Raw genomic sequence first — 15,136 nt, 5'->3', positions numbered from 1 at the left:
ATATGAGGTTATTGATACTTCTCCCAGAAATCTTGATCCCAGCTTGTGCTTCATCCAGCCTGGCATATCACATGATGTACTCTGCATATAAGTTAAATAAGCAGGGTGACAATATACAGTCTTGACATACTCATTTCCCAATTTGGAACCAGTCTGCTGTTCCATGACCAGTTCTAACTGTTGCTTCTTGACCTGTATACAGATTTCTCAGGAAGCAGCTGAGGTGGTCTGGTATTCCCATCTCTTTAAGAATTTACCACAGTTTGCCATGATCCACACAGTCAAAAGCTTTGGCATAGTCAATAGAGCAGAAGTAGGTGTTTTTCTGGAACTCTCTTGCTTTTTCTATGATCCAGTGGATGTTGGCAATTTGATCTCTGGTTCCTCTGATAACTGGACATAAAAAATTGGAATGACACATTTAAAGGAAAAAAACAGCAATTTTTTTTTTTCTAGAAAATCAGCATCATTAATGATGCCTATTTGTAAGTGAAGCCTAACTGTATTTTTCTTCATTACGCTGGAACAATCTTGATTATTTTTAACATATTTATTTTAACTAAAAGTGGTGTTATATGATCCAACTGCTGAGGAAAGTGTCAAAAAGTCACATCCAGGTTTCTGTTGCTATTGCTTTGTTTCTATTTAATTTTTTTCCCCTTAAAATGAAACATGTTCTTATAAATAGAGCTACATGGAAGACACAGAAGCCAAAAATATATTTTCCTGAAATGGAAACCCAAAGCACCAAACAGTAATTTAAGTTTTCTGAATCATGGAATGGTCCTGAATTCTAGCAATAAGGCAATAGGAGAAAGGCAGCAGTTAATTAAAAAGTGGGTATTTTGGTAGTATTATTGAATGAAAGAGCAAAGCTTCGTATTAAAGAAGTTCAGAGCTGACCACTTAGATCTACTCTGTTCTATTGGCATTGCTTCATACCCTGGGTAATGTCCCTGATTCTAACCAGATCAAAGGACTGAACAAAGGAATTATATCCACATTCATCAGGCTTTGTAAAATTTATCCTACTTTCATGGGTTTTTTTGATGAGTTATTAATAAAATGTTCACTCATATTGGAGGAAATGTTTTAGAAGTCCAGATACATTAAGAAATGTCAAACATTTTTCTCAAAAGTACAAATATGCTAACTATACTAGGAAAAGATTATTTTCCTCTCCAACTTTGAAGTAGCCACCCATCTATAGAGCAGTAAGTACAAGATTAGTTCTTTTATTACCAATAATTAAATTATAATAGTCATGTTCATTGAACCCTTAACATAAGCCAGGTTTGTGCTTAGTACATGTATTATCTAATACTTATAATCTCTAGATGAAACATTATTATTATCTTTCCCATAAACACAACTACATTGTGAGGTATAGTTTATATTCAATAAGCTATATATTTAAAACATACAATTTAATAAGTTTGAAACATGTGTATACCAGTGAAGCCATCACCAGAATCAGGATAATGGATATAACCATCATCCTCAAAAGTTTCCTAGCACTCACTGTAATCCACTCGTCTCTTCTCATCTCAATTCTATCCTTTTTCCTTTCATCAGACAACCACTGGCCTGCTTCCTGTCACAATACATTATGATGTGGAGGAACTTGAATTTTCATGCAGTGTTGATGGAAATATAAAACTCTATACATATTTTGGAAAACAGCTTTTGGCAGTTTCTTTAAAAATTAAACATACGGCTATAACATGACCTACACATTTCATCCCTAGGTATTTATCCAGTGGAAGCATATGTTTCTACAAAGACTTGTGCATGAATGTTCATAGAACATTTATATGATATATGACATGGCTTATGTTTCACACAGATCCTTCTGCACCTTGAGTTTGGACTAGGCTCCAGAAAAATGAAGAACAGAGGAGGGAGAACAATTAGGAAGCCATTACAATAATATGGATTGGGATAACAGTGGCTTAACCAGTTTGGTATGATGGTAAAGTGGTGAGAAGTAGGAAGATCCTACATAAATTTTTAGACAGACATTACTGCATTTTCTGATATACAGGTGTATGGTGTAGAAAATGGAGAGGAGTCAAGGATGTCTCCTAGACATTTGGCCTAAGTGATTGGAAAAATGGAATTGCTGTTAACTGAATGGGTAAAGCATCAGGGGGAATAGGCTAGGGGAGGGTAAGATCAAAGGTTTGTTTGGGATATGCTAATACTGACGTGGGCTTCCCTGGTGGCTCAGAGGTTAAAGCGTCTGCCTCCAATGCGGGAGACCCAGGTTCGATCCCTGGGTTGGGAAGACCCCCTGGAGAAGGAAATGGTAACCCACTCCAGTATTCTCGCCTGGAGAATCCGATAGACGGAAGAGCCTGGTAGGCTACAGTCCACAGGGTCACAAAGAGTCGGACACGACTGAGCGACTTCACTTCACTTTAATACTGAAGTATAAAATACTGAAGTAAAGGTATCTAAATATGGAAGTAAATATAGAAATAGAAAAGATGTAATCCAAACTCTGATGCCTAGATCTATGCATGGATAACATGTCTAAGAGACAAGGAAAAACAAACCACGTAGATTGAGAAGAAATAACTGGGCATAAGGAGGAAAGTCAGGAGAGTGTAATACCCTAGAGATCACTTTTTAAAAAGTATTTAAAGGAAGATGGGGTAATATACCCTCTCAAATGCCACTGACAGGTTTACTCACATGAGAGGAGAAGATTAGACATTCAATTTAGCATCATGACCAATGGTGGCTCTGATGAGAACAGCATCATTGGAATAATGGGCTTTAATGACTGATTAGGGTATAGTGGAGAGAGAGGAGCTGGAAATGAGGACTGTAAGCGAATCTTTTTTAGATTTTCTGTGAAGGAATACAGAAAAATTAAGTGGTAGTTAGAAAAGCATGAAGGATCAAAAGAGTTGTTTTTGTTTGTTCTGATTTTTTAAAATATTTTTTGCTTTGCTTTGGTGTTGTTTTGTTAGTAAATTTGAAAGTACAAGTTAATGTATTTGGTGGCATTTGATATGTTAAAATATGATATATATCTGTGGGTATATTTTCTTACTTTTTTATTTTTAAATGATTATAGATTCACAGAAATATGTAAAGATAGTACATACAAGTCTTAAAAATATTTATCCAGTTTTATACTATGTTTACAGCATATATAACTACCCTAACAATATCAAAACCAGGAAGCTGACCTTGGTAGAATGTAGAAGTAGAGTTCTAAGTCAACTTATCACTTGTGCAAATTAATGTAACCACCACCACAATCAAAATACAGAACTATTATTCCAGCTCTGCAAAGATCTCTCTTGTGCTGCATATTTATAGCCATGACCTCACTCCTCCCTGATTCTATTCCTTACCACCGGGCAGTCACTAATTTGTTTGCCATCTCTATAATTTTCCTTTACTAAAATGTTAGGTAAATGGAATCATACAGTATGTGACCTTTTGATATTGGCTTTTTCTTTTTCTCACTCTGCATACCCTTGAGATCCATCCAAGTTGCTGGCTGTATCAATAATTGTTCTGCTTCATTATACATGGTATGGATGTACCACCATTTGTTTAACAATTTACCAGTTTTAAGACATTTCAGGAATGTCTGTATGTTGAAGAAATCATCTAGTAAAAGAAAGGGAGTGAACTTCCCTTCTGGTCTAGTGACTAAGCATCCACCTGCCAATGCAGTAACATGGGTCTGACCCTTGTTCCAGGATGATCCCACATGCCCAGGGCAACTACTTGTGATCCACAAGTCTACGAACCACAACCACTGAGCCTGTGCTCTAGAGCCCAGGAGCAGTGTTCTTGGGTAAGCACAGAGAAGATACAGGGCTCAAGTAGAAACCAGAGACATTCATTTGAAGTAAAGCTTATGAAGTCAGAGTCAGTGGGCAAAAATGCAAGCAAGTGCGTGTGCGGGCGGTGGGGGGGGAGCTTGTGGAACCCCTTTCCCAAAGGCTTCTCCTTTCTAAATAAATCAGCAAGCAAGGTCATCAACTGAAAGGAAAAGTTGTTGCAGGTTGAAGGAGAAAAGGAAATGTATTCAGCAAGCATCTAGGAGAGCAGAGCGTAAGGAGATCAGACAGACATCAGATGTTATGCTGTGGCACGGAAGGCCCACAAAGATAGTAACTGTGAATTTAAAGCCGAAGTAGCCAGCATGGCTTGTTTCTCTCCCACCTCATTCAGCTGCTCAGATGCAGGTGCAGGAAATGCCGGAGGGATAATGACTTGAAGTTGACAGAGATGAAGTGAGAAGAATAAAGACAAATTCAGGGTTTGGAAAGAAGTATTTGGTTTTATTTTAAAAAACGTGAGGCACATTATAGCCATTAGATGTTCTGTAGACGCAAGCGGGGCTTTCCCAATGGCTCAGCAGTAAAGAAACCGCCCGCAATAGAGGAGACCTGGACGAGGTGGGTTTGATCCCTGGGTCAGGAAGGACCCCTGGAGGAGAGTACGGCAACCCACTCCAGTATTCTTGCCTGGAGAAACCCACGGACAGAGGAGCCTGGCAGTCTATGGTCCGTAGGGTCGCAAAGAGGCGGATATGACTGAAGGAATTGAGCATGCGCACAGAGATTCGCTCAGCTTAAGAGAAAGTGACAGGTTGCCTTGAATTATAAAGAGAAAGCCAATCCTGTATATCATCACTGTGAACCAGTACCCTGAAAATTCCATTGAGGGGCTGCGGTGGTGACTCCTTGGTCAGTTAAGGGGCTGACACTTAGCACTTAAGGCCACCATTTTCCAAGGAAGTTTGGAGCTATCTTTAGTCAGCTCCCTCAGTCGCTGCTATTTCAATGTCTGCAGCCATTTGAATATCTGTGTAGGCCTTCCCTTCTCTTTCATAAAACATTCATACCTTACCCTACTCAGCCATTCTGATAAACCGTTGCTATTTTTCCATCTGTCAGATCTGAATACCACAGCAGGAAAAGAAAAGTCTGGTTAAAGTCTTCTGTGGGAACGTTCGTTTTCCTGACTCATTTGGCTGGGGTGTTCAAGCTCAAAAGCTTTGCAACTCCTCCCACACAATGAATGTGATGCAGAACATCCCGGTGGATATTCCTGGGCCAGAGACAACAGCACATGAAACAACGCAGGCTTGTGCAGTGTGTCTGAGGCAATCGATGTGTCTGTGATTTCACAAAGCAGGCTGCCACTTGGCCGAGTACAAACACGACATTTCTAGAGGCTCTGGGGAGAGGACTCAGAAACAATGCCTCAGTTCAGAGACATTTCCACCTCCTCGGGTTGGTGTAGCCCTTCCAGCCTGATGCATCTTGCTCTGTCTGTTGAAAACAGAGAGGTCAGCATAATTTCACTGGTGCATCTGCTTTTTAAAGAGGCTGGGAGCTAGGTAGCTTTCTAATTAATATCATTTATTTTGAGTAAATTTCTGGCATGCAGTCTGGTTACAGGTAACAAGGAACAATATCTTCTTGGGAAATAGAAAACTGCATCAGTAATCTGTTGAACCAGCTTGATCTGTTTTAGTACACTCAAGTCTCATATTCTTTCTCTTTCTCTCTCTCTGACCCCTCAGTCCTCACGCCTCCACCCACATTTCTCAATCTCCAAACCAATGCCCCACCTCTTCCAGAAAATAAATGAGGAGCCACAGTACTTACCTGGGTCACAGCATTTTGTTACTTAGACAAAAAGAATAACAAATAGTTTAAATTCTGTCACTAGCAGAGGTCACAAGGATGACAGAGTCAAATCTGCAGGCTCTTCAGTAGGGCCATTCATTTAACTCTGCCTAATTACCTTAATTTTCCAAGTTCTTCTAAGTCAGTGCTCAGTTCAAATCACAGCTAAAAATGCTCTTCCTCCTGCTATCTGCATGTTTCAGTTCAGCTCAGTTCAGCCAGTCAGTCGTGTCCGACTCTTCGCAACCCCGTGGATTGCAGCATGCCAGGCTTCCCTGTCCATCACCAACTCCTGGAGTTTACTCAAACTCATGTCCATTGACTCAGGGATACCGTCCAACCATCTCATCCTCTGTGGTCCCCTTTTCCTCCTGCCTTTAATCTTTCCCAGCATCAGGGTCTTTTCCAATGAGTCAGTTTACTTTCACATGGGACAGCATGTATACTTTCACGTTTTTTTTTTTTTTTTAGAGGTAAACGATTAGCTTTATTTTTTTCCCCATTTATTTTTATTAGTTGGAGGCTAATTACTTTACAATATTGCAGTGGTTTTTGTCATACATTGACATGAATCAGCCATGGATTTACATGTGTTCCCCATCCCAATCCACCTTCCCACCTCCCTCCCCATCCCATCTCTCTGGGTCTTCCCAGTGCACCAGCCCTGAGCACTTGTCTCATGCATCCAACCTGGGCTGGTGATCTGTTTCACACTTGATAATATACAGGTTTCAATGCTATTCTCTCAGATCATCCCACCCTCACCTTCTCCCACAGAGTCCAAAAGTCTGCTCTATACTTTCACCTTTAAACAACAAAGACTGCAAATATAACCTTCCACTGATCTGCTCCAACTTTAAAAGATTTAAAGCAAAACTGACTGAGAAAAGCAACCTTATAGGCCTGTGAGCCCAAGAACAGATAATCTCGTCAAGCAGCAGCAGCCTGCAGGGGAAATATGCTCCGACAGGGCACTTCACAAAGCTGTTTTCTTGGTGTCCGCTTTAGTGACTGGGTTATAAAAATGCTGAGGGCTCACTGGAAATAAGAGGGCCTGGGAGGCAGGAGGGAGGGTGAGTGACTGAGAGGTCCAGGCTGGTGCAGGCTCCTCCCAGCAGGTGCTCTGCAGGCCACAGGGCGGCGTGGCCCCACAGGCCCTGCACAGGCAAAGAACTGGACTTTCCCCAGGTCGGTCCTCAGCGCTATACCTTCATGCTGCTATTCACTGCCACCCCCTCCTCGCTCCGACTATCCCTCCTGGGTCGTATCCTGTCTCCACATCCTTCTCTCATTTGGTCACTGCCTTCTCAGTTCTGTCAACTTGCCAAACTGTTCACCTCATGGTTTTTGCATACACTGTGCTTTTGCCTCAAAGATTCTGTCTACCTGTTTCATTTTCGTCATCTGGGTCTCATCATAAACATAGCCCTTCCCAAGAGTGGCCTTCCCCAGCTGTGGACTCCAGATTAGATCCCCAGCACATCAGTGTCCCTCATCACACCCTGGTCTGGTCCTTCTTTGTCATAATTTGACATTTTCAATTTCCTTGTTCATAAACACTCAGCAAAGAAGTCTATTTTATTCACCATTGCATCAATACCTAGTACTGTGCCTGGCCCAGTGTAAAAGGTGCTCTTTATAAATGACACTTGATTTTAGTACAGTTCTTTTTATTGAGTGCCTTTACATAAAAGAAAAATCCTGGTAAGTGGTTGCCCCTCTTTCCACCAGTAACCTGAACTGCCTAGGCCACCCCAGCACTGTGCCATGACCTTGAAATATACTTCCTACTTCCTCACTTAATCACCAACACAACAATGTCATATCATATCCATTTTATATACAGAAAAGGAAACAATGCACGCATTTCCCAAAATGTTTAGAAACGATAATGCTAAAATATAAAGCTATGTAAGTATTTCAAGCATGGTAACAAGCCAACAAGGTCTCATCATAGGTTATGATACAAGTTGTATAAAGATTATTTTAAAGGACATTGCCTGATTCTTTAGCAGGATTACATCATCTCTGTATCAAGTTCAGGAAATGTAGAATGATGAAAAGAAAGTATGCGGTGCAGACACCCAGCTAGCACCTAACAGAATGTGAAGCATGTGATCAAGAGAACTCTGGGAGCACAGCACAGCGTCTAACACCAATAAAGGAGTTACCCACGCCGTGTACCTGGTATGATTACACCAGTGCACTGTTCATTAAGGTTAAGAGCTGTAGAATAAGACAGACGTGAGTTTTAGTCCATGCTCTATTACTAGCTACTTTTGATTGATTCTCTCATCAAATGAAATATAACCATCTCATCTCCCAACATGGGTGTGAAAAGTAAACTATGTATTCAGATTGGTGAACACAATGTGTGACACAATAAGTGTTCAATAAATATTGATTTTATCCTGGTAAGTATTATTAATATTATTATTATCATTAGCTTGGGTTGCCTGCCACTCTAAGACCAGAAATCTCAGCTCCCGTCTATGAAAGTTCACAGGCTAGATCTTGGATGCTTGATGGGAGGTGAGGGGATTCCTTACAACTATACTGCAGGAGCCCTCTCCCCTGTATTTGAGAAATCCTATATAATAGCACCTTTGCCCCTCTAGTTATTTATCATGACTGAAAAAAATCCTTGCTCTGACAAAATAGTGTCATTTGATAGTATGTAATAGATCTTTCTCATTTACCTACATTTAGTAGCATTTATAAGTATGTGGTCATCAAAAAACCCCAAAACTTTACTTTTATTTTTGAGAAATTGTTTTAAATATAGATTAGCTCTTAGAATCTGCCAAAAGGTTGCAGTTTTATGCTGTCTGACAATTTGCTCCCTTGGGGATATCATTTGTTATCATCCTAATTATCACTTTGAAGCATTCTTGACAATTATGCTCAGAACAATTTGTTCAACCACACCTTGTTTAGGCTACATTCAGATTTGACTCTGCTGGCTGTAAAACTAAATCAGTGCATTTGTACCTAAAACAAGTTTGCACTTACCTCCACAGGGATTTTCAGAATCACTTCATGTGGTGAGTGGAAACAATAATCTGGGTGCTTAACTACAGCTTGGGAATTAATTGGCACCCAGATAACATATATTAAAGAACTGCATGGCACGATTTAATATAAAAATAAGTTCTGTTAAACAACCAGCTCTTATGGCTTATGTTTCAATACAGAATGACACTAATGATTGAAACTATCATTTGAACTATATTCACTTAATTAAAAATAAAGCTATAAGGCAACATGAAATTTACAGCTTTGCTCTTAGCCTCAAGAATTCTTTTTATAAGAAAACTATAAATAACAGTTTTATTATGGGAAGGATACTGCAAAGACATGTAATTTTATATCTTTTAAAGAGATTTTAATGTGGATGGAGTAACTAAAATCAAGGCTTGGACATTTCTAACCCTAGATATAGATTTTATGGGTATATCTTTCCTTTTCTCCTTTCCCTTTAGCTTCTCTTTGATCAGCTATTTGTAAGGCCTCGTCAGACAACCATTTTGCCTTTTGGCATTTCTTTTTCCTTGGGGATGGTCTTGATCACTGCCTGCTATACAATGTCATGAATGATGAGCACAATAAAGGACAGAAAAAGTATGGACCCAACAGAAGCAGAAGATATTAAGAAGTGGCAAGAATACACAGAAGAACTATACAAAAATTTCATGACCCAGATATCCACGATGGTGTGATCACTCACCTAGAGCCAGACATCCTGGAATGCAGTCAAGTGGGCCTTAGGAAGCATCACTACAAACAAAGCTAGTGAAGGTGATGGAATTCCAGTTGAGCTATTGGAAATCTTAAAAGATGATGCTATGAAAGTGCTTCACTCAATATGCCAGCAAATTTGGAAAACTCAGCAGTGGTCAAAGGACTGTAAAAGGTCAGTTTTCATTCCAATTACAAGGAAAGACAATGCCAAAGAATGTTCAGGTTACTGCACAATTGCACTCATCTAACACGTTAGCAAAGTAATCCTCAAAATTCTCCAAACCAGGCTTCAGCAGTACAAGAACCGAGAACTTCCAGATATTCAAGCTGGATTTAGAAAAGGCAGAGGAACCAGAGATCAAATTGCCAACATCCGCTGGATCATCAAAAAAGCAAGAGAGTTCCAGAAAAACATTTAGTTCTGCTTTATTGGCTATGCCAAAGCTTTTGACTGTGTGGAACAAACTGTAGAAAATTCTGAAAGAGATGGGAATACCAGACCACCTGACCTGCCTCTTGAGAAATCTGTATGCAGGTCAAGAAGCAACAGTTAGAGCTGGACATGGAACAACAAACTGGTTCCAAATAGGGAAAGGAGGACATCAAGGCTGTATATTGTCACCCTGCTTATTTAACTTATATGCAGAGTACATCATGTGAAATGCCGGGCTGGATGAAGCACAAGCTGAAACAAAGATTGCCGGGAGAAATAACAATAACCTCAGATATGCAGATAACACCACCCTTATGGCAGAAAGCAAAGTAGAACTAAAGAGCTTCCGGATGAAAGTGAAAGAAGAGAGTGAAAAAGTTGGCTTAAAACTCAACATTGAGAAAACTAAGGTCATGGCATCTGGTCCCATCACTTCATGGCAAATAGATGGGGAAACAGTGGAAACAGCGAGAGACTCTATTCTCTTAGGCTCCAAGATCATTGCAGATGGTGATTGCAGCCATGAAATTAAGAGATTCTTGTTCCTTGGAAGAAAAGCTCTGACCAACCTAGACACCATATTAAAAAGCAGAGACATTACTTTACCAACAAAGGTCCATTCAGTCAAACCTATGGTTTTTCCAGTAGTCATGTATGAATATGAGAGAGGACTATAAAGAAAGCTGAGCACCGAAGAATTGATGCTTTTGAACTGTGGTGTTGGAGAAGACTCTTGAGAGTCCCTTGGACTGCAAGATCAAACCTCTCCATCCTAAAAGAAATCAGTCCTGAATATTCATTGGAAGGACTGATGTTGAAGCTGAGACTCCAATACTTTGGCCACCTGATGCGAAGAACCAACACACTGGAAAAGACCCTGGTGCTGTGAAAGATTGAAGGCAGGAGGAGACGGGGAAAACAGAGGATGAGATGGTTGGATGGTATCACCGACGCGACGGACATGAGTTTGAGTAGTCTGTGGTTGTTGGTGATGGACAGGGAAGCCTGGTGTGCTGCAGTCCAGGGGGTCACAAAGAGTCAGATATGACTGAGTGACTGAACTTATAGATTTTATGAAAGAAAAACGTTCATAATTTTATGAAATGTTCTCTCTTACTGAAGAATTTATTTTCCTTAGATTTTTTTCAGTGCATAAAATAAAAAACAATTATGTTTACAATGTGAAACAAAGCATGATTTCCTAAGTAAAGTCAGAGACATTGAAAAATGTCAATGCATGAATCAACTTTTCAGAAAATGACTACTGGAGTTAATACTATCCTAGTTTTGTGATTCATTTATTCAATCACTCATTCATTTGTTTGTCACAGAATATTTATTGATGATTTTATTATGTGTCTGGCACTATTACAGCCTTAGGAAAGAAACATAAGATAAAGAAAAATTGGACGCCCTCAAAGACCATCCATTCTAGTTGGTTGTGGAGGATGGCCAATAAACAAAATATATAAGTGAAATTTATAGAAACTTAGATGGTGATAACTCCAATGGAATAAATAAAGCAAGAAAGTCAAATAAAAAATACTAGGTATGGATTTGAAATTTTAAAGAGGAAAATCAGAGTAAGCTTTATTTAGAATATCACATTTAAACAAAGACTTGAAGGAGAGATGCTGGTTCACACCCTTCTTGGAGCCTCCTGTGTATAATCTGAAATTTGCCCCCATACTCAAAGGGCAGAGAGAGAGAAGAAGGAGGCAGGTCTCTGCAGATTGTTGGGTGGTGGTTTTATTAATGAAGGGAACATCCCCTTAAGGGTGGTCTTGGGCATCCACAAGATGAGTAGACTTCCACACCCAGATACTAGTGCCAGAATCTTAAAATTTTACATAAAGTTCTGTACTGGTCTCAGTCACATATGCCATCCAGATAGTCTCAAAAACTCATTGCTCAAGGTACTAGTGCCAGAATCTTAAAATTTTACATAAAGTTCTGTACTGGTCTCAGTCACATATGCCATCCAGATAGTCTCAAAAACTCATTGCTCAAGGTTGTCTTTGGGCAAGTTCTAGCAAGGAGGCCAAAAGAGCACACATTACAAGGAGGGAATTCTGACTGCCTGGGTCAAGGTCACGCATTAGCCCATGACACATCCTCTCTTGATTTACCTCCTCCAAGAGAATGAAGCAAAATATTGCAGACATTTTAGAGGAAAGAGGGTTCAAAGAGAAAGGATATTAAGAATAAATGCTTAGAGCTGAGAAAGTGGCTGGCACTTAGGAGGAAAATCAAAAATGAAAATGTGACTGGCATGTCATTAGAGAGGAAGAAAGAAAAGAGAGCGAGGGACAGACAGGTTCGACATCAGATCTAGGAAGGTCTACTGTAAGGACTTTTTCATTAAAGTTCAGTGAAATAAGGTGTGATTCAACTCTTCATTATAAAAAAAAAAAAAAAACTCTTCATTATGTCTGGAGAAATATTTTAATCATCTACTATTTCCTACACACTCTATGATAATGTCCATTTGGTACTATACTAAAAGACTCATGGTTGAACTCCAGCTTTTTAAAAAATTCTTGATTGTCACCAAGATCAATAATAAAGGTGAAATAAATCAAATTCTAAAATGCATGCCAGGAAAATAAAAATAAAAATAAAATGCATGCCAGGGATGGAGGGAATTTTGTTTAAATAATTTGCTTTCAATTCAATTTTTTGAACTGTGGCAGAAACTGCTAATGGGTCTCTAATGTCTTTACCAGCTGATAGGATGTGAGCAAAAACTACAAGTGCTGGGACTTCCCTGATAGTGGAGTGGTAAACACTTCACTTTCCATTGCAAGTGGTGCAGGTTCGTTCCCTGGTCGGGGAGCTAAGATCCCACATACCTTGAGGCCAAAAAAAAACAAAACATAAAACAGAAGCAATGTTGTAACAGATTTAATAAAGACTTGAAAAACGGTCCATGTTAAAAAAAAAAAAAAAATCTACAAGTGCCAACTCTAGGTCCTAAGGAAGAATACATGTTTCTATCTTGGCTCTTTCCCTTTCATGGCTGCCCAGTAGTCAGTGAAAATTGGAACAGAGATGGCAGTAACATATTAAGTTAAGCAGTTATCCAACCAGCTATGACTGCTTATTCTTGGTTGGTAATATGAGAAAGAGACAAAAGGCCTTTTTTTAGCCCATATTTTGGGGTCTTTGATTTGCACCAGCTTAACCTGCACCTTATCAAAGACATTAGCAAAACAAGAAGTTAAATGACACAGAACTCCTAAAACTCTATATTATTTCATTATAATCTTTAACCCTTTTATATTCACTTTAAATTTCTTTACTACATCCCACAGGGAGAAACAAAACTATAATTCACTGTACTTTTTATCATAAATAAGGAACAAGAAATCCATGACCCTTTGACTCTAATTTTTATTCAGTCTTTGATGGAAAAGGAAATTGGGGGTCTTAGGAAATAATTTGAACAATTTCTCAAAGAAAAGCTATATTTTATGGCACAAAAACATTTCCTTTTCTTGGTGATAATTAAAGTGATATATACATCAGATTTGCTTAGGAATGTGTGAATAATGAGAGTTACATATGGTACAGGGAAGCATTCACTGAACTATGATATTTTAATATAGCTTGCTGCAGGAATAGAGAGAGAAGAGATTAAGAAAGATATAGAAAATAAAACACAGAAATTTAGGGTGCAGGCGACTGCAATGGAGAGATATAGGCTAACACAGCAAAGGAGAAACTTAAAAACAGACACAAAAGAACTAGACAAAGGAACGTGGAAGAAGACTGTCAAGAATCATGGTGGAAATTTGATTATTCTTGTCTTGTTTTGTATTTTTAGCATAATCCTAGAAGATCTTCACTAAACTCAGGAAACAGCTAATATTTGAAGTTCTTAGAGCCATTGTCTGAGTAGCTGAGCAGAAAAAAAAACCAGCCACCAGTAGGGTGAGAAGTAGGTCAGTTGTCTCTGCTTACTTTTATAAGTTACAAAGTGTCCAAAGGACTATTTTACAAATATCTTTTAATGGACTATATACTACCCCTGATTTTTGCCAGAGGTTTATTTACATGAATATGTCCAGAGTCACTAATATTTCAATATGAATTTTTTTCCTTGAACTTCCTTAAATGATTTTTTGTGTGTTAATCACTCTGCAGCTCATTCCTATTAGGATTATAAAGCCAGTTGATTGAGAGAGAAGAAAAGAAAAACAAACAAAAAAACTCAATGCATACTATTTTACAGTACTTAAATGACAATTATCCCTTCACTGATCACAGCCTTGTCATGACAAAGGAGCTTGTGTAACCTAATGAAGCTATGAGCTATGCTGTGCAAGGCCAGTCAAGACAGGTGGGTCATAGTGGAGAGTTCTGACAAAACGTGGTCCACTGAAGGAGGAAATGGCAAACCACTCCAGTATTCTTGCCATGAGAAGCCCACGAACAGTATAATAAGACAAAAATATAAGACGCCAGAAGATGAGCCCCCCAGGTTGGAAGGTATCCAATATACTCCTGGGGAAGAGCAGAGAGCAATTACTAATAGCTCCAGAAAGAAAGAAGCATCTGTCCAAAGCAGAAATGACACTCGGTTGTGTATGTGTTCAGTGGTGAAAGTAAAGTTCAATGTTGTAAAGAACAATATTGCATAGGAATCTAAAATGTTAGGTCCATGAATCAAGATACTAATAAATTGGACAAGGTCAAGAAGGAGATGGCAAGAGTGAACATCGACATCTTAGGAATCAGTGAACTAAAATGGACAGGATTATCGTATGCAAAACAGAAAAAGAGACACAGATGTACAGAACAAAATTTTGGACTCTGTGGGAGAAGGTAAGGGTGGGATGTTTCAAGAGAACAGCATCGAAACATGTATATTATCTAGGGTGAAACAGATCACCAGCCCAGGTGGGATGCATGAGACAAGTGCTCAGGGCTGGTGCACTGGGAAGACCCAGAGGAATCACGTGGAGAGGGAGGTGGGAGGGGGGATCGGGATGGGGAATACACGTAACTCCATGGCTGATTCATGTCAATGTATGACAAAACCCACTGAAATATTGTGAAGTAATTAGCCTCCAACTAATAAAAAATAAATAAATAAATAAAATGTAGAAAAAATAAATAAATAAAGTGCTTCACTCAACATGCCAGCATATTTGGAAAACTCAGCAGTGGCCACGGGACTGGAATATGCCAGTTTTCAGTCCAATCCCAAAGAAGGGAAATGCCAAAGAATGTTCAAAGTATCATACAATTGCGCTTATTTCACATACTAGAAAGATCATGCTCAAAATCCTTC

General features: G+C 39.2%; 1 non-coding gene across 1 annotated transcript; it reads left to right on the top strand.

The window, feature by feature from the left end:
* Window positions 1-2,215: 2,215 nt before the first annotated feature.
* TRNAW-CCA (transfer RNA tryptophan (anticodon CCA)) lies at window positions 2,216-2,287 on the top strand. Its single transcript has one exon. It is a non-coding gene; the product is annotated as a tRNA-Trp (tRNA).
* Window positions 2,288-15,136: the final 12,849 nt, after the last annotated feature.

Source organism: Dama dama, chromosome 31 (assembly GCF_033118175.1).
Source record: "Dama dama isolate Ldn47 chromosome 31, ASM3311817v1, whole genome shotgun sequence".
NCBI classification, from domain to species: domain Eukaryota; kingdom Metazoa; phylum Chordata; class Mammalia; order Artiodactyla; family Cervidae; genus Dama; species Dama dama.
This window is presented reverse-complemented; position numbering and strand designations above follow the sequence as displayed.